Raw genomic sequence first — 27,682 nt, forward strand, 5'->3', positions numbered from 1 at the left:
CCCTGGACATGTTTTATCTCCCTTTTTAAATATAGAAATCACATTAGCTGTCTGCCAGTCCTCTGGCACTATTCCCTTCTCTAATGAATTTTTATATTTATGTAATAGTATCTCTGCTATCTCTTCCCTAACTTCTTTTAATAGGCATGGATGCAATCGATCCGGACCTGGGGTCTTATCCTCTCTAGGTTTATCAATTATCTCCCCCCTTTCTATCTTAAATGTCTTTATATCTTTTTTGATCTCTTCTTCTAATGTCATGCCCACCTTGTTAGTCTCCCTGGTAAATGCTGAGGCAAAGTAACTATTCAGAGTAGTGGAAATATTGGAGGCGGGTCAAAAAAGAAATTGAAAACTCCAAACTATTTCACTTCTAAATCTGTCATATTCAGTCCTATTAATTGACTAATTCCAACTCTTCACACCTGTTAAATGAATAGTTCCTTAACCATGATCTTAATTGTGAGCTGTATACAGGTGAAAATGGATGTTTGATGAGCTGCAAGTTAAAACTAATAACTGTGTGAATACTTTACATTTTGGCCAATCCTTTTCAATAAAAATATCAAGCTGTGCAACAAAAAGAACTTAATATTTCACTGATGATATTTGAAATTTTTTTTAATGGTACAACTATTGTCTTAACATCAATTGACAGGAAAAATCTTTCTTATAGTTTTAAAAATGCACCATGTTAGGAGAATAAATAAAAACTAATCAAATGCTGTAGAAGTCATGAATCATAAATGAAGATCCGAAATTTTCTGGAACGGTATAACCGGCAAATTAAAGTTGACATTATTCAACTGACAAATCGACATTAACGTTGGCCATACTTCCGCCATTGTTTTGGTGCAAGTTTTCAAGAAATTCCAGGCCATTTAATTTTTTTCAGGATTCAGATTGTGTATCATGAAGTGCAATGGGGTTAAAAGTTGGAATTGCTAAAATGTGCTTAGTTATGTTTCATCCTGTCAAGCAGTAAATGTTACTCAGAATTTTGGAATCGATTGACACAGGCATACATTTCAACTGTTGGATTTTAATTAGAACCTCTGACTATTGAACAGCAACATTGAGAAAAGCAGCAATGATGAGCAAGACACCTAAACCTGTTAAAATTAGCTGATTTACTGGTTCTACAGAAAATCGTCCTTCCATCACATGCACCAATCAAATTTCATCCTTTCAACACAATACAGTTCGTGAGGTGTGAATACAGGGTTAGTAACTACAGTGTCTACATTCATACGAAAATACGTACGAACATACGAATTACGAGCAGGAGTAGGCCATTCTGTTAACTATTACAAGTTCTTTCAGACAATCACAGATTTGTTAAGCTTTCAAGATAGTCATTCATTCATCCATTTCACCAAACTTATAGCTTCAACTGTTAGTACAACACAAAACCCTTCAACGTCAAAACATCTTAAACTGGATTTTGTGGTATTTTTGTCCAACAATATAGAATATGAAATTGAAAAATATCAAGGAAAGGATACAGGATTAGTAACTGCTGCTTCTGTTCACAGTATCAACTTTATTTTTCAACAAATAGTATTATTTTTTCACATTGTCTCTCCATTCCTCCTCCTCTCCCTTTATTAAATAAGTAATACAATTGCTTTTTTGTGATTTCTTTTTACAAAACAATTATGTATTGAAACAAGTCCAAGCCATTGGGTATCAGAGAGAAGGAGGACGAGGAACAAATAAAAATAAGCTTTCATGTCTGTGTTAAATTCATAGAGTGCAGAAAACCACATGATAGAAAAATGTTTGATCCAATCAGTATATTTATTGCCCACATTCCCTTATGTCATATTATTTGACATAAATGTCATCATATGTCAACTGATATTTATATCTGTGTCTTGCAATATTGCACAAATAATCTGTTTGATGATTTATATGTCCACAGACCAGTTACAATCCATTTCCATATGCATAAAGTGACAGGTTAGTTCAGTTGAAAGAAGTCGGACCTCTGAATCACAAAGTTGTGGATTTGAACCTCACTATGAACTTGAGCACATAATTTGGGCTGACACTTCAGTGCCGTGCTGAGGTGGTGCTGCATTGCCAGAGGATGTGATGTTAAACCATGGCCCTATCTACCCCCTCAGGTGGGTGTAAAAATCCCACAGCACAAGTCAAAGAACAGAAGGTTTTCCAGTGTTCTCATCAACATTCCTCTCTCAACCAATAACAGAGTATTTGGTTATTCAATCATTTAATTTTTTTATGGCATCTTGCTGGTTATCTCCTTAACCAATCAGATTGAACGATTGTGAAATTAAATTCGATAAGGTGCCACATAAAAGATTGTGACAAAAGGTTGCTCATGGGTTGGGGGTAATATATTAGCATGGATAGAGGATTGGTTAAAGGACAGAAAACAGGGAGTAGGGATAAACGGGTCATTCTCAGGTTGGCAAGCTATAACTCGTGTGGTGTCGCAAGGATTAGTGCTTGGGCCTCAGCTATTTACAATCTCTATTAATGACTTAGATGAAGGGACTGAGTATAATATATCCAAGTTTGCTGGCGATACAAGGCTAGATGGGGAAGTAAGCTGTGAGGAGGATAAAAAGAGTCTGCAACAGGATATAGACAGATTAAGTGAGTGGGCAAGAAGGTGGCAGATGGAGTATAATGTGGGGAAATGTGAGGTTATTCACTTTGGTAGGAAGAATAGATAAACAGAATTTTTTAAATGGTGAGAAACTATTAAATGTTGGTGTTCAGAGAGACTTGGGTGTCTTCGTACAAGAAACACAAAAAGAAATAGTTAGAATGCAGGTACGGCAGAAAATTAGGAAAGCAAATGGCATGTTAGCCTTTATTGCAAGGGAGTTGAAGTACAAGAGTAAGGGAGTCTTCCTTATCTAAGGAAGGATATACTTGTCTTTGAGGCAGTGCAACAAAGGTTCACTAGATTAATTCCTGGGACGAGAGGGTTGTCCTATGAGGAAAGATTGAGTAGAATGGGCCTATTCTCTCTGGAGTTTAGAAGGATGAGAGGTGATCTCATTGAAACAAGTAAGATTATTAGGGTGCTTGTCAGGGTAGATGCTGAAAGATTGTTTCCCCGGCTAAAGAGTCTAGAACTAGGGGGTATAGTTGCAGGAAGGGGTCGGCCATTCAAGAGATGAAGAGGAATTTCTTCATGCAGAGGGTTGTGAGTCTTTGGAATTCTCTACCCCAAAGGGCTGTGGATGCTGAGTCGGTGAATATATTCAAGGCTGAGATGGATAGATTTTTGGACTCTAGGGGAATCAAGGGATATGGGGATCGGGCAGGAAAGTGGAGTTGAGGTTGAAGATCGGCTATAATCTGATTGAATGGCGGAGCAGGCTCGAGGGGCCGTATGGTCTACACCCGCTCCTATTTCTTATGTTCTTATGTTCTTAACAGTGTAAGGAAGAGTAAATTATAATGGGTGAATTCAATGTCAAATCAGGTACGGAAAGAGAAATAAAGAGAGGGAAAGAAAGATTGTATTAAGAGAGAAAGAAAAAAAGACGGAAAGGAAAAGTTAAAAAAAATTAATTTTAAATTTGATATTTTTAAAATCTCCAAGAGCAATTGAAACCTGAAGGAATGAGACTCCACACTTGTAATAGTTAATTTTCAGTGTCATCGAGGTTGACTGACAGCAATTAACACTTATCATGTTATCACAAGGGTACTTAGACTTGAAATATCCTGACTTAATTTCTGTGGTGAGTTTAGTTTGTATCTACCGTGCAAATACAGCAACTTCACGCCATTCAATGTATTTCAATGGTGAGGCAGACAGCGAGATGTCGTTTTGGCGAAGCTAACAGCGGAACGGCACATCTCGGACAGCAATTTTTGAATATCCTCATTTAACCGCGCATTTGCCCCTCGCCCGAAGTTGCTGTACCATTTGTGCATAAAAGTGCCATTAGCCTCACCGTTATCTTGACAGGAAAATCTGGGCCTATGTTTAGTAAAATAAGGGTTTGAACAAATCTAAATTTAAATACTGCAAAAAAAACTGACATCGTCAGAGCAGTTTGTGACCTATACCAGACCCTCCCCCCTGCCCCCACCCTCCTGTGTTTCACTATACTGAACTCACTGCGAGACTAAATTCAGCTGTAATCATTTTTATTGAATGTTGTCAGAATGGGTACATGGAATCAACAAGGGGTCAATGGTTATAAACATCCATCTAAAAATAAGTGTTAGTAGTAAGATAAATGAAAATTCCAGAAATATCTGCTTCCCCTGTGAATACATTATTCATTGAACGAAAAGGCAGGCATTCTGGGATATCTCTGGAGGCAAAATATTCTGGATTTAGCCTGCTTTCTATCTCATCCAGCCTTGTTCTAGTTAGTGAACTAAATACTTCTTCCAGTTCATTCTTATGGAAGCAATATAATGATTACTTTTGAGGCTGATTAATTAAGTAATCATAATCCAACATGAGCTGGCTGTATCAGGGTACCATATCTGATAAAGAAACATTTCTGCTAAACGCCTCCCAGATGTTTTACCTAGAGAAGAAAAATAAAGTTTTAAAAGTTAAAGGGAAAACAGATATTTGTTATTTAATAGACAAAAATAGATGAAAATAAAATTGAAGGTTTCAAGTGTGGAAGTGAATTTGAAACTGACTTGGCCACAAAAATACGTAGCTCACTATCTATAAGTACTTTTAGAAGGGAATTAGATAGTTATTGGAAAAGGAATAATGGTAAACGATATGGGGAGCAAGCAGATTAAACTAGATGGCTCACGTGGAGGAAATCACAAGTGCAGACTTGATGGACTGAATGGCCTGTTTCTATGCTCCAACATTATATGATTCTAGGTAAATAGCGAAAAAACTTCAGTTAGTCATATACAGCTCAGATCTCTTCCATTTAAAAAGCTACTGGATAATTACTTAACGAAGACAAATATACAAGGGGATGCAGAGAGAGCAGAAAAATAAAAGTAGTTAAGGGAGAAATGAGAATGCGTAAAATCAGCATTTGAGAGGAGCTGAGATTTAGTGTAGGCAAGAAGAGCTGATGATGTCCTCCTGTGCTAAGAATTTCTGTTTCTATGGGGTTGATTTTAACTTGATCAATGTTAATGGAACTGTAACAGCCTCAAAATGGGTGTGGTAGATTTACCCCCCTGTTAACTCCGAAACTCTGCCCGTGCCACTTGTACAAGGGCCTACCGCTGGGTGGCTGAAAGGGCCTGTCTGCTTCAGGTGGTAGGCCCCTTTAAAATGCAAATTGGGGACGTGCAGAAAAAAGAAGGGAAAAGAGAAATTGTGGGGTTCAAACACACATTCTGTTTGAAACTCTCGAACTCCAGAGTCAACTTAATACATATTGAGGATCTGAAGGAGACAATAGCAAAAGCATGTTGTGTGATAAGAGGCAAGTGTAATTAATTGTGAACATTGCAACAGGAAACTTTCATGCTAACTTTCATGCTGTTTTTCCAGGTAACTGCATTTATGTTACTCACTGGTTAGAGTAAGAGAAAAGGATGGTTTTCTAAACTTTTTATTTACTGGTACGGCCCGTACATTGTTGCAGAGAGAGTTCAAATTCTGTTCGTGCATTATAAGATTCTAATACTTAACTCCGTATTTTATGCATTATTATATTCTAATCCTTCACTCCACCGTGAGTTTGTTTTAAGTCATTTCTGGTTAAATAAACTGATCAAATATTAGTAGAGAAGGAACAAGTAGGTATCCAGAATTATGCATTATGTGTTACAGATGAATCTGACAATTTCACGTATCTATGTATATCAAATGTAGAAATCTGATGTGAGGTACCAATAGCCCACAAAGAACCGCCAGCCCAATGGGAGCAGCGAATCCATGAGGAATCAGATATCCAGGAATACCCAATTTCTCAATATGAACCAGCCTTTCAATTAGGGACAGTAATTAGAACCACCGAGCAAACAGCTGTCTATTCATTTTGGAAACTTTGTGATGAATTAAAGAACTTTATTAAAGACTTGGTACTGTTCCAGTAATTAATTTTGAACTTTTCCAGTTAAATGTTTGTGTACGATTCAAGCATTTTACAACAAACTGCATTTATGTAGCGTCTTTAATGCAGTTACTGTCCCAAGGCACTTCATGGAGCAGAAATGGATTGTAAGCAGTGGTAGAAGAGTTGGGAGGGATGACTGAAAGTATGGTTAAAAGTTATGTTTTGAGGAGGGTTTTAAAGGCAAAGAGATAAGTGCAGGGTTGAGGGATTTAGTGAGGGTGTGGCAGAGTGCAGAGTCCAGATGGCGTAAGGACTTACGACTGATGGACTGAAGGGAGGGACAGAAGTGAATCATAGAATCATAGAAAGGTTACAGCACGGAAGGAGGCCATTCGGCCCATCGAGTCCACGCCGGCTCTAGACAAGAGCAATCCAGCTAGTCTACTCCCCCGCCCTATCCCCGTAGCCCTGCAAATTTTTTACTTTCAAGTACTTACCCAGTTCCCTTTTGAAGGCCATGATTGAATCTGCCTCTACCACCCCCTCGGGTAGTGCATTCCAGATCCTAACCACTCGCAGTGTAAACAAGTTCTTCCTCATGTCACCTTTGGCTCTTTTGCCAATCACCTTAAATCTATGTCCTCTGGTTCTTGACTTTTCCGCCAATGGGAACAGTTTCTCTCTATCTACTCAGTCTAGACCCTTCATGATTTTGAATACCTCTATCAAATCTCCTCACAACCTTCTCTATTCCAAGGAGAACAACCTCAGCTTCTCCAGTCTATCCATGTAACTAAAGTCCCTCATCCCTGGAATCATTCAAGTAAATCTCTTCTGCACCATCTCTAAGGCCTTCACATCTTTCCTAAAGTGCGGTGACCAGAACTGGACACAATACTCCAGTTGTGGCCGAACCAATGTTTTATAAAGGTTCATCATGATTTCCATACTTTTGTACTCTGTGCCTCTATTTATAAATTTATACGATCCCGTATGCTTTTTTAACCGGCTTCTCAACCTGCCCTGCCACCTTCAACAATTTGTGCACATATACCCCCAGATCTCTCTGTTCCTGTACCCCTTTTAGAGTTGTGCCCTCTAGTTTATATTGCCTCTCCTTGTTTTTCTTACCGAAATGTATCATTTCGCATTTTTCTGCGTTAAATTTCATCTGCCACGTGTTCACCCATGCCGCCAGCCTGTCCATATCCTCTTGAAGTCTATCACTATTCCCCTCACTGTTTACTACCCTTCCAAGTTTTGTGTTATCTGCAAATTTTGAAATTGTGCCCTGTACACCCCAGCACCGACCCCTAGGGAACACTACTGTACACCTCCCTCCAGTCCGAAAAACAACCATTCACCATTACTCTCTGTTTCCTGTCACTTAGCCAATTCAGTATCCATGTTGCTACTGCCCCCTTTATTCCATGGGCCGCGATCTTGATGATAAGCCTACCATGCGGCAATTTATCAAACGCATTGAATGAGCTGGGGCAAGAGGTAATTGCAGAGACAGGACGGGCAAACCAAAAGAGGATTTGTAAATAAGGACAAAGATTTTGAATTCAATGCATTGGGGGATGGAGAACCAATGGTGGTCAGTGAGGACAGGGATGATGGGCAAGCAAAACATAGTGCCAGACAGGATGCTGACAGAAGAGTTTTGGACAAGTTGGGGTATGTGTAGGGTGCAGCTCAAGTGGTTGGTGAGAAGGACATTGAAGAGGTCAAGTTTAGAGGTAACTAAAGCTTGGATAAGGGTTTAAACAGCGGTTGGATTAAGGTAAAGGCACAGGCAGGCAATACTGCAGAGGTGGGAGTGATCAGTCTTGGTGATGTGTAGTGTATGGGATTTGAAGCTCAGCTCAGGGTTGAACAGAACACCAACAATGTGCCAGCATAAGCAACTAGGAAGGGAATAGAGCTGGGGGCAAGGGGTTGCATTTTTTGCAGAAGCCCAAATAAGATGGCCTTGATCCTCCCAGTGTTCATTTGGAGAAAGTTCTGGTTCATTTACAACTTGATTTCAGACAAGCAATCTAACAACATGGAAGTGGTTGTGGGATTGTGTTATGAGGTTGAGGTTAAAGGAGAAAAAACCAAGAGAGGATAATTATATCAGAATGACCCTTATACATTTTTACTTTTACCATTGATGTTTGTGTGGCTAATTTGCAAGCCTCATTTTTGAGCATGATTCACATCCATGTATATTTTTGGTGTGTTGGCTGCTCTGATGTTACCCCTCCCTTCAAGTCTCTGGATCTTCAACTATTAGGTTTGTTAGCCACACCTGCACCTATGCCATCAATAATGAGAGAGAAGGAAAAAAAAGCAACAAAGGGATTGACAAAACATATTCAAGTAAAATATGACTGCGAAAAAATACAATTGTTGAAAAACCAATCTCCAGGACTAAAATTCATGGTTTAAGGAATGTGTCAATGACAAAACATATTCCTGGACTAATTGGTAAGTTTAAGTATAGATCAGTTTGCAATTAATTTTTGAGGTATATTGTTATGAATTGGATAGCCAGGTAGTGAAGGATAGAGTACTAGAGCCTGATCTTCAGTTGATTCCAAGCCTTTATTCACAGAGCTCCACATTACATCCACTCCACACCCTTGATCAGCTCTCTTATAAATGGATATAAGAGAGTTCCCAATTGATACGCACCACCTAAATACTATTAACACTAATTGATATAAATCACATGGATACAATTAACAATATGATCAGGTAACAAAGGCAGTTACACCACTAACTGTTTCACAGTGGTTGGCTTTCCATGGCTGGGGAGGGGGGAACCTACTGGCATTTTAATTTATATTCCTTTCCCGATGCAAATTGTTCAGTACATTCAATAATATTTTTTTTTAAAAGGCTGCAAAGTGGCAGGCTAGGTTTCTGACTTTACACAAAATAAATGTTCCTTTTTAATTATTAAAATATAATGCATGACTTTATTAATTGATGTTGTATTGGTATTAAAATTGGAATTGTATGCCTACTAACTGTTCCTTACCACAAAGATTACTGAATCCTGTAGTTTGGTATTTCTACTGATACAAGTTTTTCTTTGACTGTTTCTCCCCCATAATATTCATCTCTTCTGCTTTTATGATGTTCGGCAATGGATACTGACATTCCCGTTTTAATGATTTCAATAAAGACGGTGTAAATGCCTAATGGGACATCCTGTCACTTTCTACTGACAAAAAAACAACAGATTCATGCACTAGATGGTAATTTAATATCCAATGCATGAACTGAAATGGGTAATGGAAATGTTTTGAGAGCATTTACTTTGAATCATCATGATCCAAACAATGCAACCTGGCATTGTAAATGGCTCACAACTGTTGCTCGCCTTGGATCAGCAGTGTTCCCAGTACATTGGATGAGATGGATGGAGTATGATTCGATCCCTATGGTGAGATGTTCCACCTGGTTAAGATATTCATCATACACAAGTTTAATGGCTTGCAATAATAACTACTAGAACCCAAATGCAGGAAGAGCTCCATTTACAAAATTAACTCCCAGCATCTGTATGTCTGCTGTTGATGATCAAAAACTTAAAGTCTGTACTTTTAAACATTTAATTATGCTATGAAACTAAATGCAATTGTCAGTGTAAGCCTTAGGGTATTGTGAAGCATCCTTATAATATGAAATTTTCATTACTAAACCATGGCTCTGAGTTTTCACTAAGTTGCGTTGGCTTTTTCAGCACAATCCAGTTGAATCAGTGCAAAACATCATAGAATTTCGATTTACACAGGGCATAATTTACGCCCAGCATAATTCGAGTTTCCACGATGTTTTGCGCTGGCTCATAAAAAATTGCGCTGAAGCCGGCCCCGCCCACAAAACTGGCCACGCTCCCCCCAATCGAAACGAGGATGGCGAGTTTCCACCGATTGCGGAATTTACTAAGAAACTGACTAGTGTACACCAAAGAAAGTAGTAAATCATTCAGTATAATTTTTTTAAGTCATTTTCAATGATTTAAAATCAGGTTACTTACAGGTGGAAGAGTAGACACTCTTATTAAACATGCTTATTGTTTGTGAAAAACCCATTCTCAGTTGTATTAAAAACACTGCACCAGGTTACCAATCTTAAATACATCAATGAATATATTGCAAAAAAACGATTACGCTCTATTAAGATGCTGGATTGTGCTGATTCATGGAAGATTTTACATTTGTGATTATGTTAACGCATTTTAGCAGAAACTCGCAAGAAAACCCAGACAGTGCAATTTTTGGGTGCAATTTGTGCCCAATTGCCGATTGCAACCAAAGTGAAAATTCGGGGCCCATATGTATAATGAACAGTCAACATAGTGAATGAGTCACAACTGAAACAACTTTGGCATTGTTACAAACTGCTTTTTGCTACAGGCCTAAATGTTTGCTCATAAAACTGTCTGGCTTCAATTTAATAATAACATACAAAGCAGTTTCCATTTGTCATTAATAAAAGGTGAACTGGTTATATTGAGACATGCAGCCAATGCCTGATCTTTTACATTTGTCTTAATTTATATGTGCAAATATGTTACTGTTAGGATTATATCAATTGTAAACAATTTTACAACACCAAGTTATAGTCCAGCAATTTTATTTTAAATTCACAAGCTTTCGGAGATTTTCTCCTTCCTCAGGAAGGAGAAAATCTCCGAAAGCTTGTGAATTTAAAATAAAATTGCTGGACTATAACTTGGTGTTGTAAAATTGTTTACAATTGTCAACCCCAGTCCATCACCGGCATCTCCACATCAGGATTATATCATACCACAAAGAATCTTAAGTGCCTTTTAACATTTGTCTAGGTAATGCCAAGACAGCACAATAACTTATAGGTGAGACAATTGCACAATTAACCATAAGAGTAATTCATTTATCATGCAGTTAATTACCTAACATTCACTATATTTTCTAAATATTTACTTTTTGCCCAATTTTACAGCGAACAAAAGCAGAGAACAATATTGATGTGGAATAAATCTCAATAAGCAATGCAGAATATTAACATATATTTATGAATATGAATTAAAGCTGCTGTGCCAAGTTTATTTGGTTTAAAATTGACAGTAAATCTAAAACCATGGAAGAAGAAGACTAAAGCATTGCTTTTTCAGTCCAAGCACCAACTGGCAGGAGGTAGGTGCAGCAGTTTGGCACCTGCTGTATTGGTTGACTGCTGACCCCACAAACAACACTGGGAGCTGCTAACTGTGGGCTGTGATTTCCTATGCTGATGTAGCAAAGTCCTGCAGAAGCACCTGAGAAAGGAACTGCATTCCATGTGCAAAGATTTTTAAAATGAATAAAAGCATTTATTTCACAAGTAGAGGAGAGGTAAAACCACAAGCATCAACATTTTTAAACACCTCCTGGATGTTTCTTTGGAACAAGTGCACTAAAGGATGGTGATGGTCCCATCTGGCATCGTGGGTCACCACTCACATGGAGAGAAGCAGGGAATGATAGCAGGAGGTGATGAGGCATGTCCATGCAGTAATTAATACCCAGAGGACTGGCTGCTAGTAAATTATGATGTTTAGAGACCTCACCATGTCAACCAAAATAGAGTTATTCACTAGTTCTTGCTATTAATGTGGCGTTCAAAATGTGCAGGGCACAAAGTGCTTCCTTCTTTCCACCCCCACAATATTTTACAGTCCTTTGAATGCTTACCAGGCATGGGCATTCTGCAGATGGGGACACTTTGCGCCAGCAACTTAGATCTATAATGCTTCCTTCAGTCCTAACCAAAAGAAGTCCTACTATCTGAATGTAACTGTGTGATACATGGACATGTGATCACACCCACTGAAGACTGCAGGATGCATTTGACCATCACTGAATGTTCTCCTGTCAAGTTCAACTTCTCAACTGTTAGCAGGATGTTATTGGGGGACAGATTGGCAAATACAACCTCTGGCCCAACACCTGGCCCACCACTGGTGTAAATCGTCCTGTAAATATTTCAAATCATTTAAAACTAAGTTTTGAAATAATTGCTGTAGCATTCCTTTGAATTGTTGCTAAGCACTCATTCACATCATGAAAAACATTGCCCCACCTTCAGCTGTAGAAAAAGTGAAGAAAGCAATGATCTGACAGGAAGAATATCTAATATGCTTCTTGGCTGGCTCTCCTCAATCTGATTTCAGTAACAAGATTGATTTAATAAAATTGCCCTCACTTTTTTTTTTAAACCTATATTTGTGTAAATTTCTAGTCAGGTGGAATATACCCCATCCAAAGATGTTCTACCTGAACGACAACAGAAACAGAAATGGGAGAATTTAATACTTTCCCTTTCTCTGACCTGGAAAATAATACAGCAAAATAATTCATGTGAAATTGAAAAATTAAATTAGAATCATTGGCTGGCTTTTCATCGCTGCATGCTCCATCCTACCTCTGCATTCTTCATGTTTGTTAAGTCATTAATAATAGACGGGCAGTGCTGTAAACAGGACGTCATTTAACAGGACTGCATTATGTATTAGAACCTAAAAGGATCAGTGCTTATTTGATGAAAGTTTTTTAAAAATGATCTCAAATAAGGTTTGATCTTAACAGGTCTCCCTAGGATATTGTTTTAATAAAAGGTTTCAACTGCAGTTTACATTGTAAGTACTCAAGAACATTATAAAGAATTACCATGCACGTTGACTTTAGTCTTTCTTGCATTTGTCAACAAAGGATTTGTTCCCACAATAGAATTCAGGCATTTTCTCTTCCTATACTGTAGTACATTGCAGAACTCAGATGTTCCCGAGATTAGAAATAAATTATTGTTTTGAATCAACATCGAAAAATTGTCAATCCTACTTTGTTGATCCAGATGGACGAAGATTGAGCCTATGGATGACATCAATGGAGCACATCCTAACCCTCTGCTTGACCTGAAATGCTATGTAAATAACAAGCTGAAACATTTTTTAGTAACTTGCATCTCCCATTGCGTTGCTCACAGTGAGTCAGAGGATATGCTGCTTTATAATATGGGTACACCAAGTCCCTACAGCAACCATCACACCCAGCAGAGCCAGAGGAAAATTAACCAACATTCTTGTTTCTGATGTCTACCCAGCACTGCGATAAGTAAGTTTGTGTGGAGATCAAGTGGGAACAGAATGAGGCTCAGCAGTGATATCCCCAACAGTCAATACCTTGCTGACATTCACTGTCATGGCTTAGATGAATAATGGCTACTTATGCAAGGAATTAGAGGGTTGGCTGGCAGCTTTGGAACTTTACCCCAGCAGGGAGTCAGTGAGGCCAATTTTTGTGTTCTCAGTGCCCTAATTTGGTGTTAAGCAGGCAGGAGCTTTATTAGCATATGTAAAATAAGCAAAGATGTGGGATGCTGCTGTGGAATGACACAGAGGGAAACTTTCCTTGCAAGCATCTCATGAAGCATCTCGATTTCAGCAGCTATCAAAGAGAAGGCCAAGTACTGGCCTGCATCTATGAATCTCTTTCCCTTCATCCTGACCTGCCACTTCTTAATCCCTTCCCTCTTCAGCCTCAGCAAAGGGCCCTGGTGGGCTGAGACACCTTTTTAGCCTCTCCAGAAGCTTTTGAAATTTTTGTCCCCTCCTTGTGACACTTCCCTTTAGTTGTCCCCATCCCTTTAAATTGACTTACAATTTCCCTCTGCTAACAGTGGTTTCATCCCTTGGCCTACCTGAGCTTGCAGCTGGAGTTGTGAATAATTATGCAAATAAGACTACACCAGAAAATGTGAGTGAGGGAGTGAAAAGAAAAGTAGTCATGTTGTTAAATTTCTCATAAGCTAAATGTCAGAAAGCACAAGGGCTACTGATCTTATAAGAAAACCTGGAAGTGCTTATTTAATAATTGCCAACTGATCCTGCATCTAAAACAAAAGACAAAATTCTTTAGAGTTTTGTTCAATTTGCAAAGTTTGCAAAAAAGGAACTTAATTGTCAAGACTCTTGAAAACATAGTTGACTCATTACAACCTTGTTGAAAAGGATATTCTATCACATCAATAAAGATGTGATTGAGATCATCCATCAGCAGAGATGGCAGGGCTGGAAACAAGAAAATTTCACTAGAAAATATCTGATTGCACTGTGTGATGGGCTAGTTTATTATGTTTGTAATAAAGCCCCGTCTACAATTAAAGTTTTAAAACAAAATTTATGCAACATTAGAACTTCAATCATATGAGCATCAAATTTATACTGTAACCATAGTATCTTTATAATTGTACTTTCAGATCATTGTCAGACAGCATCTCTGCCCTATAAGTTCTTCTTGGGCTGTGGTACTTGCCTTCACTTGTAGGCAAAGCTGCAACAACACCACCAGCAGCCATGGGTCAAGTTAAAGCTTTTTTTTTCAAACTAAGAACATGAACAAGTGATCTACTCCCAAGCTCTACTAATGTTGCTCTGTTAACTGATGATTACGAAGTGGCAAGACTAACCCAAGTTGACTTAGCTACCAGCTTGTTCTCTCTGTGGTGTTGAGTTTATTATCTCTGCTCAGAGCTCCCCACAATCCAAGGTTGAACAAGTTTTTCCACTGAGTCATACAGACCAGGTTGGTCACAGGTTCAATCCTAGAATTTACTGGCTTAACTGATCTCAGCTATAATTAGCTACAGGAGCCCTGAGGAAACTAGGCCAAGGTTGCTGCTTCTGATTGCTATCCAGCAATCCCTGCTGTACGTGGGCATGTGTGGATGTTGGGTGAGCACAGGAGCTGGCTCAGCTGTGATCCATAGTCAAATTGCCTGCTTCCATTCACTGTCCAGGTTCACGTATGAATATTGGAAATTTGGGCAAGGCGTCAGAGGACAATCTGTATCATTGAATCTATACCCTAGCCAGGAGAAAATTGATGAGAGCAATTTATATGTCATCATATTGGGGTCCTTGCTCTATCACCAGAAGTGCAGGGGAGCAGGACTCCCAGCTACCTGCTGGAAAGGACATTTACCCCGTCTCAAATAATCTGGTTGAGCAACCTTCCAACCACCCCAAAGAAATGTAGGAAAATTGGAGCAGCAGCCTGCTGGTCTAAGTGGGGGAGTCAGAGGCTATTAATGGGCCAAAGAGATACGTTGAAAAAAGGGAAACCATGGCCTACATTCTAAGACAATCAAACCTCTCTGGGATCCATTACCTTTGCTCCCTGAAGTGTTTGGTTTCCACTGTGCCTAAGGAGGCATAGCAGGCAAAATTCCTGCAGTAGCCCAGCAACACCCTCCAGACACACCCACAAAATCTCAGGTAGACACAATGGGATTGAGTGGAAGATTTGCCCGACCACGGGGTTTACGATGGGATCTTCAAGGGCCAGAAATCAGGCAGATCCAAATTCTGCCTCAAATTCCTGGCCAGCCCATGGGTGATGTTGGAAACGTGCCCTGCCCCACACCATTAATTTTGGCCCCAAGTCTCTAAGAAACATTTTGAAGTGCTTCAAGATCACTGAATTACTTTGTAGTGGAGTGATGGTTGTTATGTAGGCAAAATGCAACGACCAGAGCATGCACAATAGGATCCCTTAAATAGCAATATCACGAATAGCCAGTTAATCTTCTTTTGGTAGTATTAGTTGAGGGAAGACTGCTGGGGGAACTCTCTGCCCTTATTGAAACAGTACCATGGAATCTTTAATGTCCACTTGAATGAAGCAAACAGAGAGAACTGTGATTCATTATCTCACCTAAGGACAGCACCTCTGACAATGTAACATACTCTAAGTATTGTACTGGAGTGTCAGCTTGGATTATGAGCTCAAACTCCTGATACAGGCTTAGAACCTACAACTTTTTGGTGTGCTACCAATTGAATCAGGCTGAAACACAAAAGACTAGGAATTCACTGTATATGGGAAACAACTGTAGCTGAAATCAGCTAACTCAGCAAAGATCAGGGATCAAACCTGTAACAATCCTGGTCCCTGTGGCACAATTCCACACAGGGTAGCATCAACAACAGCAAACTGCTCTGAGTCCATTTTTTTTGGAGGGAAGGGGTTCTGAGCTATGAGCTGAGAGTTTAAAGCAATCCCATCATTTTATATAATAAAATAGCTTGAACAGAATTTTTTTTTAATGTTTTAGTAAGCAGTATAAAAAAATGTTTTAATTGGCATGGAGACCATCAAGTCAGGTCATTCCATTGTTGTCACTGATTGGAAATATCTCCACGCAGCTCCATAATAAACAGCAAGAGATGTGACTTCAGCTGGTCTGAGAGCCGCCCAACCTTAGGAAATCATGTTATGGGTCTAGGTTCGTGGGTTGCACAGCACTGGAGCAGCTCTCAGGCTAATTTGAAGTCATGGCCCCTGCTGTTTCATACGGAGCTGGTCTATGACACACAGGGAAAATTCCCCATCAGTAACGTCACCTAATTTGAGGGTTTCTCCACTGGTCAGAAAATTTATGCTTTTACCAAAAGATCAAAAAAAATTCTGCTGAAACTATTTTTTTCTATAAAATGGGAGTATTTTCAACAAAAAACACTCGCCCTAAACTTGCCTTCCCCTTTAAGTATGCCAGTGTCAGCTTAGAACTCACTGTCCAACTATCAACAATCAGCAGCAGCATGTTACTTATCCCTTTCGATTTTATTTTGAATGCATATTGTTCAGAAAATAAATTAGTTAAGATCGGATATTACAGTTAATCTTAAATATCTTCAAAAGCTGTCATTTACAGTCAAGCAAATGTTAGATCACAAATGATGATGATAACATATTGGAACCATTCATAATAGTTTTCATATGTTCCTTTTTAAAAATTAGATAAGGTACTTTCAAAATGATCTTTGTATTCACTTTTGTTGATGTTATGCCTCTTAAAATAATACAGCAAAGAGACTGAGTTTGTAACTGTAGAGCAGAGGACTGGGATGGATGAGGCCTCTTCAACAGTTCCAAAATATTTTAATTCCATCTGAAAATCATTTTATGAATAAATATACTCTATGTTTGGATTTTGGTTCTTAGATTCAATTTCCATTTCCCTTTAGAAATCAATCAGTGGCCTTAATGCACATACCACAGTTTTCTTGATAGCCCTCAAATGATTGCTGACTAAGGAACTGAACTAATTTCTACAACATTTTGAAATTTTCAGTTTCTATAATTGTAGATTGCATTTTGGCAACATTTTGGGCCAGATTTTGCTCTGAGCGACGAACGAAAGGCGCCTACCGCTCGTTAGACTTGCACTTGCCCATAAATTTTTCATGGGCTTTTGCACGGCACGTTCCTCTAATCGGGCCTTCAATCCAGCGCGGCGCCCTCTCCCGGGCATCTGGGACCTGTGTAAACGGGGCAAGCTGCTGTGTATCCCCTTAACCAATCATGTGGCAATTGAAGCCATGCAGAGTCAGAACCAGGAAGTTAGAAAGTTTAAAGTCAAATCAGTTACAGAAAGCGAAGGGTAAGAAATTTTGAATTAAGAGAAAGATAAAAGAGACAGAATAAAAAAGTAAAAAAAAGTTAATTTTTTTTAAATGTCCAACGACAATTAAAATCTGAAGAACTTGTAAAAGTTAATTTTCAGTGCCAGAGAGGTTGTTTGGCAGTAATTAAGATTTACCATGCCGTTAGGGGATGCTTAGATTTTAAAAACTTGACGTGCCTTTTCTTGGCGAGATTACTTCATATCCATCAGGGCAGTGCAGGAACTTCATGCTGTTCCATTCATCTGAATGGTGAGTCAGCTGGTGAGATCGCCTTCCTACGAAGCTTACAGAGGAGCAAGGCATCTGGTAGAGGAACTTCCAGAATCTGCCTTTAACTGCGCATGTGCGGTCACCAGAAGTCACTATACGATTGGCACAGAAATAACAGTGAGCCCCGTTAGGCTCGCTGTTATTTTCTGAGCAAAATCCAGCCTATCATTTAAATCTTGAAAATGTACCATATGTTGTTTTAAAGCAATCATGTCCTTTGGTTTTGACCCAACCAAGCTATTTCTCAAAACTGGACATCTGATCTAGTAAACTGGTGTTATGTGTCTTGATACCTGTTTGCTCCCTTTGTTACTGCATTTTTCATCTACCATCATATTTGCCCCTGGAGTGACTCTGGTAGGTTTACGCTGGACAACAGTCTGGGATCTACAGCATTTACACTACAGCACATCTAGATTTGATCTTATAAATTTAGTTTAGATTTGGAGCAAAGGGCAGCAATGGGATACTTGAGATAGCCCCTGTGTTGCCTTCAGGCACAGAGGAGAGTGAAGGCTCATGAAGATGATTTTTTGACGATGCAATAAGAGGCCACTTTGTCTGTGGTTGGAAGGAAACGTCGATGCAGAGGAAACTGTTGGTAGAAGGCAGAATCACATCTGCTAGAGCTCTTGAAATAGCACTTGGGATGGAGATTGCTGGCAGGCAAGCCAGCGAGTCAACAGCTCCAGAGTGAACAAAGTCGTTGAACCATGTTGGAGCTGTGGTAAAAATAATCATCATCCAGGCCAGTGTTTTTGTAAGAAGGTTAAATGCCATAACAGCACGGAATTGGGCTATTTAGCTAAGTGTTGCCGGAAGCCAGTAGGTGCTGCTAGATTGGAGGCAAGGCGAGGAAAAGAAGACTTCCAAGTCAACAGAAGAAAAGACAAAAATCTAGCATTCATTATGTTGATTCTGATGAAGAACCTGAGGAAGAAGCCATACCACAGGGTAAGATGGATGAACAAGAGGCCATTTTCCTTTGTATTCCATAACAGGAAAGGGGCAACATGAAATGGTGGTCCTCAGTCTAGATAGAAGGTATTAAATTTGAATTTGAATTGGACACTGGGGCTACGGTAACTATTATGACATCCAAAGTATACGAGGAAAGGTTTCGGAAAATTGCCCTACAAAAGAACGACTTGTTGCTGAAAGGTTATTCTGGACACCCATTGTTAGTCCTTGGGAAAGTAAACGTCCAAATAAAATATGAAACTCAGACGAAACAATTGTCTGTAATTATAGTTCAGGGCAAAGATCCTTCACTGATGGGCCGAGATTGGTTTTGTAGCCTAAAGTTAAACTGGGCCAATATTAAGAAAATCACCACTCAAAGACCATGAACGTACTCATAAAAGAGTACAAGTCCTTATTAAATCCAAAACTAGATACAGCAAAGGGTATCTAGGTACACCTTAATGTGAAAGAGGGGGCAAAGCAAAATTTTTTATGCACAGAATGGTACCCTACACTCCAAAGGAAAGGATGTCAGCAGAATTAGATTGCATGGAACGTGAGAGCATAATAGAGAAAATCGACCACAGCAAGCCCAGGGTGCTTGTGGTAAAACCTGAACAGAATCATTTGGAGACTGTTTCTGAAAGTGAAAGCACTCAGACCAGCATCAAAGAAAGCCCTGATGACAGTGTGTTACGTGGCTTCAAAGAAGAGCAGTATAAATTACTCAAACCAGAGGGCAAGAAGTGATATGACTGGGAATTTCTTCTTGGTTTCCTGTTCATACCAGCCAGCATCCAAAAACAAGATGCTTTGCCAGCAATCAGCAATGTTGTTCTTGACCAGATTAACCAAACCAAACCAATGACAAGACCTTTGGACCCCTCGCGAATGCTGTCCAGGGGCCCAGACTGCACACCATCCCATGCAGTTTTTGGAAGACAGTCACAACACGAACAAGAAAGAGTTCCTGATGATCCTGAAATACAAAAAAAAACAGGAACTATTCCGAAGAGTGAGAAGTACCTTGAACAAGCTGATCCCACAGATATTTTAACAGTTAATTAAACAGTTTCAGGAGCTGACAATAATACTAAGGAAGTAGCTGTTACAACTCTTCATGAAGCTTCAGATGTTCCATCTATTCCCAAGTGTAATGAACCACCTCCCAGGACGTAGTTCATGTTCCTGACTCTGGTGTGAACTCTCCAGAAAAATCGCCGAAGGAAGCTATGAATCCTGACAGTGCTGAAACCTAAGCCAAGAAGTTACCATCTACTGTTCCTGTTAATAGCCCCAGCTATCCAACTCGAAGATATCTTCAGAGGTCAAAGAAACCTCCAAATCATTTGGACTTGAGTAGTAGTTTTCATTATGGTTCTAGTTTTGGCATAACCCATCGTTCCTACATACCACTGGGAGAATGCCATGGTTATTTTTATCACATTATTCTAAGATGTAGTTACCGAATTCCTTTACTTAGTGTTTTTTTAGCTGTTAACTAGGCTTTTTCTTGGAGATGATTATTTTCATCTTGTAATTCTGAGGGGGTGGGGTGGGGGGGAGGAGCGATATGTATGAGACTTGCATATTGCTAACTGAACAGTAGATGGCCCCCTGATGGGAGTAAGCACATTGTAGCAATTACACTCCGAGGTCTCCCCTGTATTTTTTTGTGATATAGGGTCTGGAAATAAAAAGGCAGCTAATTATTACCACAGCAATTTGAATGTTTATTCAGACATAACATATACCATCCCTTATTTGGACTTTGAAGTCAGTACACACTGATCCCATTTCAACAACCGAAAAACCTCAACTCAAACCACTACCATACAAATGTCTTGCTCTCTTCTGTCTAATTGCTAATTTTATTGCTTTATTGTAAGTTTGACTTCAGATTTCTTGTTGACCAGGTTATTATATACTATTTCAAAAATCTGAATTCAAATCTAAACCCAGTCAGAATGAACTGGTCAAATTCCAGTGGGTTTGAATTTTCAATTTAGCACTGAACGCAGCCTGTCCATACTTGTAACGAATTAATAGTGAAAAGGGGTGTAAAATGCTCGTCCTCATGCCACCCTTTCCAGACACCTCAGGAGATTCTGTGCCTTGACTCCTCTTTGGACAAACTAGCAAGAGGCAGAGGCAGAGCATTCATTCATTATCCTCGTGGACACTTTAATATGCACATTGTTACAGTATAAAATGGGCACAATGTTACCATAGTACTGAAATGATCCAGTTTCATATTTCAAACAAATCTTTCTGCAAAAATGAAGATGAATGATATTTTCAGGGTTAATCTAATCTAGTTTTATTAAGAAAAGAAAGAACCTGTATTTACATATGAGTCTTATCATGCCTCAAAGCATTTCACATATAATGAATTACTTTGAACTGTGGTCACTGTTACTGTGTAAGCAAACGCAGCAGCCATTTCTGCACACAACAGTGACCCACAGACAGAAATTAGATGAATAACCAAGTAACCTGTAGTGTTAGTTAAGGGAACAATGCTCACTAAGGCTCCAGTAGAGCCCACTGTTCTCCTTTGAATAGTTGTAAACAATTTTACAACACCAAGTTATAGTCCAGCAATTTTATTTTAAATTCACAAGCTTTCGGAGGCTTCCTCCTTCGTCAGGTACATTTACCTGACGAAGGAGGAAGCCTCCGAAAGCTTGTGAATTTAAAATAAAATTGCTGGACTATAACTTGGTGTTGTAAAATTGTTTACAATTGTCAACCCCAGTCCATCACCGGCATCTCCACACCTTTGAATAGTGTCATGGGATCTTTAACATCTACTTGAGCCACTGGAGCAGGCAGATAGGCCTCAACCAAGGTACAACACTTGTAACAGTGTGGCTCCCTCAGTATTGCTAAATTCCTGTATTAGGGCTTGAACCAATAACCTGTGGAGTGGGAGGTGAAAGTATCACTCAATGAGCCAATCTGACACTCTATGATTAATTTTAGTATTACGATTAATCTTTCATAGGAAAGATAATGGAATCTTTACTGAAAGATGTAATAGAAAAAAATCTAGTAAATGAAAATATAATAAAGAGTAGTCGACATGGATTTCAGAAGGGAAAGTCATGCTTGACCAACCTTATTGAATTCTTTGAAGAAGTAACAGACAAGGATAATGTAATATATTTGGATTTTCAAAAGGCCTTTGATAAAGTACAGCATTTTAGACTCATGACTAAGGTCAGAGCATGTGGAGTCAGGGGACAGGTAGCAGAATGGATAGCAAGCTGGCTACAAAACAGAAAACAGACAGTAGGGGTTACTCAGAGTTACTCAGATTGGCAAATGAATTTCAATAAAAATAAGTGTGAGGTGGTGCACTTTGGTAGCAAGAATAAGGAGACTATGTATTGCTTGGATAATAACAGTCTAAATGAGGTAGAAGAGCAAAGGGATCTCGGTGTATAGATTCACAAATCACTAAAAGTAGTGACGCACGTTAATAAGGCCATAAAAAAGGCAAACCAAGCACTGAGGTTCATTTCTAGAGGGATAGAATTGAAAAGCAGAGAAGGTATGTTAAACTTGTATTGAACTACACTTGGAGTACTGTGCACAGTTCTGGTCGCCATTTTATACAAAGGATATAGAGGCTTTGGAGAAGGTGCAAAAAAGATTCACAAGGATGATACCAGAACTGAGAAGATATATTCATCAAGAAAGACCAAACAGGCTGGGGCTCTTTCCTGTAGTACAGAGAAGACTGAGGGGGGACCTGATAGAGGTATTTAAGATAATGAAAGGGTTTGATAGGGTAGACGCAGAGAAAATGTTTCCACTTCTGGGGGAGACCAGAACCAGGGGCCATAAATATAAGATAGTCATTAATAAACCCAACAGGGAATTCAGGATAAATTTCTTTACCCAGAGAGTGGTTAGAATGTGGAACTCACTACCACAAGGAGTAGGTGAGGCAACTAACATTTATGCATTCAAGAGGGAGCTAGATAAACACATGAAGGAGAAAGGAATAGAAAATAGAAGGATATGCTAATTGGGGTAGATGAAGTAGGGAGGGAGGAGGCTCGTGCAGTGCATCAACACCGGCATAGACCAGTTTGGCCAAATAGCTTGTTTCTGTGCTGCAGACTCAATGTAACTCAGTGTAATTTATTATAGATCCTAATAGAGGTTTTGTAAAGAAACTGATGTAAGACCACTGGGATACTATGTAAACACCAGAGATTCATTTCATACATCATTTAAGATTTCTGCTTATGACTGTTAAAGGTAAATTGTAAAAACTCACAAAGGTACTTTGTCCAAGTTACAACATTTTATCGCTGAAAAGATTTAAGTTTAGGAGACTCTGAAGTTGGGTAACAGTAACAAGTAAGGCTAAGGATTCTCTTTCTTCTACCCAGACTGTCAGCTATCTGTGTCACTTGTTTGCCCCAGTTGTTGGCAGTGGAGAAGTTAAACCAAGGTTTATCTTTGATCTCCAGAATGATCTTGCAATAATGGGCAGTTTTGACAGAGTAGAGTGAGGTCCAATAACAGTTGATGTGGTCCAGTCAGATCTGTTTATGGACAGTTAAGCCAGTTTTGTATCATATATGCTCAAGTGTGCATCCTTTGCACTTGAGGGAATAAAGATGGGGGCTATACCAGTGGGACGACCGAGATAACAGAGTGAAAGTATTACTGGACATAAGGGCATCAAAGGTGGAGGTGAGGAAGTGACTGAGCATGATCAATCATGGCCGATCATTTTCAATAGAGTTATTAGAGGAGATTTTGTGCTGGAATTTAGACCAATTTCCCATCATGACTGCAATGGGCAGGGGTGGAATATCATGCAGGAAGCCATCCGCCGATTTCCTGCAGCCTGCTATCATTTCCAGTCATTTCCCTCAGAGGTGATGAGGGACATTGAATACGACCCCTCCGAAAAATGCTTGTGTATTCAAAGGCCAAGTTAATGACAGGGAAAAGTCATCCGTCAATAACGTCATGGCAACACTGAGCTCTAGGAATGCTGGTGTACAGCTTTGCTATGTTGAGTGGAAGGGGATTTAAAATTTGTTGGGGTCACTCGTGAAACAAGCATGTGAGCACAAAGCTCACCTTGGTGACTTTACAGCAGGCTTTTGCTGGAGTTGAAAATCCCAGCAAAAAACACTGACGGTGTTTCTCGATAGTTTTATAGGAATGAGCTTCATATATATATTTCAGGTATTTGACATGTAAAATTTTTTTTAACTTTAAATTCAGTCTGATGACAATTAAATCAGTACTACTGATTGTAACTTTTGTTGACTAGTCATCTTTGATCATGTAGAACTGGCTACATGATAATTACTGTTGTTCGTTTCTCTGAAACCATCCCAGAGCTTCAATAACAAAGCATTTTGCAAACTCAAGGAGTTTTACCTGGTTAAATTTACATACATAAATTTCAAGCTTGCAAAAAAGAAAATTCTAAACACAGTTAAGATAAAAGATTTGAAATGTGGATGTGATTATTTATGGCTGTGATCAGGGGTATTGATTGCAACAGGGTCCCCTGTGACAAGAAAGAGTTCCACCAGCAAAGGTCCTTCATCTCCACATGAGGCAAATGGCAAAATAAAGCATCTAACACCATAGTGTGACACTGTCATAAGATGCTACAGCAACTGTTGCTTCCTGTCTAATTAGTGAAAAGCCAGGCTTTTGTTGTTAATAAATTGCTTTAATTATAAAAGTTTGGAGGGAAAGACAAAGGAGAACCATTGGAACGATTATTTGCCTACAGATGCAGAGGAAATGTTATTAATCCTTTCTCTCCCTGCGGATCCGAGTCAGCTGTGATTTACTTACTCCACCCTTACAGCCTTGGTGTGAAAACTGACAGAATGCTGTGAGCCATTGTGGTTTAGACTGTGTATTGCTGCCTGTTTATTGTTAAGTGTTTAGAATGCCACTTGCACAAAGTGGTTGTTTTCCTTGAATATGCTGAAGTAAACAATGTTTGAATCATCAATGTGAGGAGCTCAATAAGAATCCAGACATATCACTGAGTTGCTGAATCACTGTAAAACCCTTCACTTAACCCTTTAAGTGCTGAATTTCCCTGAACTTCAAAAAACACAAGTAGCTTTTATTACAAGCCACCTACAAACTGTTGTCCTGAGAATATTAATCATTGAAAATTATAAACTAGAATAAATGTCTGCACAAATTAAAAATCTTAACCATTTTATTTTTCATAGCTGAAATACTGTTGTAATTTTTAATGGATGAAAGAAAGCAGTAAAGAATGTAAAGCCCTGACACCAAGCTCTTTGAGGCTCTTTTTCTCACCGATATGGTACTGATAACTCTTATATACCAAATTGTAGAAATGGGGTGGTAATAGCGGAGTCAAAGATGGGATTTTTGAGGAGGGGTGATGACAGCAGTTTTGAAAAGGAGGGGGACAGTATCTGAGGAGAGGGAACCATTCACAATGTCACCTAGTATGGAAGCCAGGAAGAGAAGTTAGATGGTCAGCTGTTAAGCTGTTACCCGCAGATCTGACCAAAGAACACACCCACCAGCTCAACAAACTGATCAAGACCTTCGATCCAGACCTTCAAAACATCCTACGCACTCTCATCCCACGTACTCCCCGCGTGGGATATTTCTACTGCCTCCCAAAGATACACAAAGCCGACACACCCGGACGTCCTATCGTATCAGGCAACGGAACCCTGTGTGAGAACCTCTCTGGATACATCAAGGGCATCCTGAAACCCATCGTTCAGGGAACCCCCAGCTTCTGTCGCGACACTACAGACTTCCTACAAAAACTCAGTACCCACGGACCAGTTGAACCAGGAACACTTCTCACCACGATGGACGTCTCGGCACTCTACACCAGTATTCCCCACGATGACGGCATCGCTGCGACAGCATCAATACTCAACACCAACAACAGCCAATCTCCAGACGCCATCCTACAACTCATCCGCTTCATCCTGGATCACAATGTCTTCACCTTCAATAACCAGTTCTTTACCCAAACACACGGAACAGCCATGGGGACCAAATTCGCACCCCAATACGCCAACATTTTCATGCACAAGTTCGAGCAGGACTTCTTCACTGCACAGGACCTCCAACCAACACTATACACCAGATACATCGACGACATTTTCTTTCTATGGACCCATGGCGAGGAATCACTAAAGAGACTACACGATAACATCAACAAGTTCCATCCCACCATCAAGCTCACCATGGACTACTCCTCAGAATCAGTTTCTTTCTTGGACACACGAATCTCCATCAAAGACGGGCACCTCAGCACCTCACTCTACCGCAAGCCCACGGACAACCTCACGATGCTCCTCTTTTCCAGCTTCCACCCTAACCACGTCAAAGAGGCCATCCCCTATGGACAGGCCCTGCGAATACACAGGGTCTGCTCAGACGAGGAGGAACGCGATGGACACCTACAGACGCTGAAAGATGCCCTAGTAAGAACGGGATATGACGCTCGACTCATCGATCGACAGTTCCGATGGGCCACAGCGAGAAATCACATAGACCTCCTCAGAAGACTAACACGGGACGCAACCAACAGAGTACCCTTCGTCGTCCAGTACTTCCCCGGAGCGGAGAAACTACGCCATGTTCTCCGCAACCTTCAACATGTCATCAATAACGACGAACCCCTCGCTATGGCCATCCCCACACCTCCACTACTCGCCTTTAAACAGCCACCCAACCTCAAACAGACCATCGTTCGCAGCAAATTGCCCAGCCTCCAGGAGAACAGCATCCACGACACCACACAACCCTGCCACGGTAACCTCTGCAAGACATGCCAGATCATCGACACAGATACCACCATCACATGAGAGGACACCACCCACCAGGTGCATGGTTCATACTCCTGTGACTCGGCCAACGTTGTCTACCTCATACGTTGCAGGAAAGGATGCCCCAGAGCATGGTACATTGGCGAGACCATGCAGACGCTGCGACAACGGATGAACGGACACCGCGCAACAATCGCCAGACTGGAGGGTTCCCTCCCAGTCGGGGAACACTTCAGCAGTCAAGGACATTCAGCCACCGACCTTCGGGTAAGCATACTCCAAGGTGGCCTTCGAGACACACGACAATGCAAAGTCGTCGAGCAGAAATTGATAGCCAAGTTCCGCACCCATGAGGACGGCCTCAACCGGGATCTTGGGTTCATGTCACGCTACACGTAACCCCACCAGCGAACAAATGTTATCTGTTTTTAATATAACGGGTCATTTGCTGTCTTTCTCTTCCTTCCGGATGTTTCTATGTTTCTGCCTCTCTCTCTCTGTTTTTTTTTGGGTTTCTGTATATTCGGTGGCCTTGTAGGTAACACCTCTCTGTCTGCACACTGTGATTGCCTTGGCAACGGGCAGTTGGAAAGACTATCTGTAATCACCAGGTATTGTTCTGTGATTTATAAATGCGAAGGGTTCGAGGATTTCATTTCCACAACATTCACCTGAGGAAGAAGGAAGCCTCCAAAAGCTTGTGAATTTCAAATAAAATTGTTGGACTATAACTTGGTGTTGTAAAATTGTTTACAGCTGTTAAGTGGGAATGGATCAAGGGACTGGGAGATGGCTCTAATGGATGAGATGATTCAAAGAGGGTATGGGGGGAAATGGGAGAAAATCTAGAGATAGATGTGGCTTTAGGACTAGGGCAGGGCGTGCCTAGGGGGATGTTTGGCAGTGGGCAAGTGGAATTTAATTTATGTTAAAATGGGTGCAGATTTTTTGCCTAGCAAATCCTAGGTGCAACCGAATAATTATGACTTTTCACCAACATGATTGTGGATTTGCAGTAGTAGCCAAATGTATTCTTTAAACACCACCCTTTGTACAGAAGCCAGCAATTGCCACCATTAAAGGAGTCCAACCAGCATCCAGTAAAAATTGAGGTGGAAGACACAGGCTCCAGGCAGAAATGTTCA

Source organism: Heptranchias perlo, chromosome 13 (genome assembly GCF_035084215.1).
Source record: "Heptranchias perlo isolate sHepPer1 chromosome 13, sHepPer1.hap1, whole genome shotgun sequence".
Taxonomy (NCBI): domain Eukaryota; kingdom Metazoa; phylum Chordata; class Chondrichthyes; order Hexanchiformes; family Hexanchidae; genus Heptranchias; species Heptranchias perlo.